Genomic DNA, 2,389 nt, shown 5'->3' with positions numbered 1-2,389 from the left:
CCCGAAAAGCGTGTCAAATGACCAGAAAGCGCGTATTCACTGAGGTAAGGAACAGTAAAGGATGAAGGCGTTGACGTTGTGTGTGTTCAGTTACAGCGGACCCTGCGGTTATAGATGGATACGTAGTAATAGTTGCAGCCGTCAATGATCAGCTCACAGCCTCTAGGGACGTTGATGTGGTATGCATTGTTGGCTTCTTTAACGCCGAATCTGAAAAGCAGAGAAATAAAACTGTATTTGTTAAAAAAAACCCACAACAAAACCAAACAACAACACGACATAACAGCTATCATTCTCCCTGATTTATATGTAAATGGTGTCTAAAAAAACAGGAACCCCTTAAAGGGCAATAGCTCAATCATCTCTGCACCAATTCCGACAAAACTTCGCACAAACCAAAGTCAACGGTGATCACATTGATTCCGTAAATATAAGATAAGAGAAGATAAGATAAGATAGTACTTTATTATCCCAGAGGGAAATTTTCCTTGGCTGTACAGGACCGTAAAAACACATGCAGGTATACATAAAAAATTTAAATTATATATTATATTATATTACTTTCATTAAAATGCAATATGAAAGAAGAAGTGAAGCTGACAAAATGTACATTTACATCAAATGCATCATTCAACCACATGCAGAAATTTAAATACTAGACCTTTGGAGTTATATGCAGATACATACTCTAAGAGCATATGAAGAGAATTAATCAAAGTGTTCGAGAAATAAATCTATCAAGTTTAACACATTTCAACCAAATTCGGCGAAACGCAAAATGCTACTTCTTAAAAGCGTCCAGCTACAGGTGCGTGATCGGCACGTTTTGGTTAGAGGACAAAGACTAGAATCTAAAACCACGACAGTCACATCAGATGAAAATCTCACTGTGCTGAGAAAGTTTTGTAAAAGCTTGGGGAGGGGGTATTATGCTGTAGAGGCCTGGTTCTAGTAAGATGGGTCCACACCCCACACGCCAAGAGTGACTCTTGTGTAGTTGTAAGAAAGGTTTAGTAGGGAACGCCTTATAAGCCGAAAGTTGACAAATGAATGGTCACTACTTTCTCCCTAACTTGAGCTTTTTTAGCTATTGCCTTTGGGTTTTCTATGGACAGAGTCTACGGAAACAACCCATAGGCAATCAAGCAGATAAAACTAAATTATGTTAAACATACCGTCCAAAGAATCACACAGAAACACGCCATGGGGCCATTCAAAATTCCCGGTAACATACTGAAGCTTGTAACTAGAGAAATGGTCAACACTTGAATATTTAAATTGCCACCCCGTCCAGGGTTGTTTTTTTTGTTTGTTTTTTTTTGCAACATTATTTTTGTTTATTTTTTTCTTCACTGTACAAATAGTGACTATTTGAAACGGAACAACGTGGTTGATTTTTTAGAATTTTCAAAGTAATGCGTTTCTCTCAATTCTAATTAGAAGTTTAAAGACTTATTATTTTTCGAATACTTTGATTGATTTTCTATTTGCAGACGTGATGTCCTCGAGGTTGAATTTTGTTTTTTCAAAGTTATTTTGAAATTCATCCAAAGACACCCGAGTCTTTGCCCTTTAAATGGGTCCCTTTTTTAAACACCCGACATAATTTGATACCTAAAGCAATAAACGTCAGCAAAAGGCACCATATAAATAATGAACAGTGGAGCATTAAAACTGTGTAAACGTAGTAAGAAGGCAAAATTGAAACGACTACTTGTGAAATTAAGTCAAACTTGATGCTAACCTGATTATCCAAAGAGTTACCCTCGATTCAGTGCGAGTAACGTCATTGGGGTATAAAACAAAATGCGTTATGAATGTGGATCATGATTTACCCTACTTGTGAAATTTCCAATAGATTTTTAATTGTAATAACTTGCTGACAAATCGTGGTGCACGGTAGATGACATTTAAAATCTTCTATAAAACCTGACATGGGTTTGTGTAAAAGTAAAACCCACCATGCTATGTCAGATGGTGACTCAAAAATACATGATGAAAGATTTTGAATTAATAAATGAAATAAATATGCTAATAAACAAATAAACAACAACAACAAAGATTTTGAATAAATAAATAAATACATATGCTAATAAACAAATAAACAACAACATCAAAAATAATATAATAAAATATGTGTTTTAAAGTCAGTTTATATAATTATTTTCTCACTTGACACTCCTCAAATAAAATTTCTTGCAGTACTTACAAGAAATCCGGCCCAAATCCATTTGGAACGTAATATTTAGGAATAGTTAAACTTCGGTGTTCTTTTTTCTGGTGAAACGACTTTTTTTTTTCGTGGAAGGGCCTACCTTAGACCACTTTTCATCATTCTAAACCTCTACAGCAAAAAGGACTTTGTCGAACTATTTCGCCCGTTTGCCAA

This window comes from Aplysia californica, unplaced genomic scaffold (assembly GCF_000002075.1).
Source record: "Aplysia californica isolate F4 #8 unplaced genomic scaffold, AplCal3.0 scaffold00052, whole genome shotgun sequence".
In the NCBI taxonomy this organism is placed as follows: domain Eukaryota; kingdom Metazoa; phylum Mollusca; class Gastropoda; order Aplysiida; family Aplysiidae; genus Aplysia; species Aplysia californica.
Note: the sequence above shows the minus strand (reverse complement) of the source record.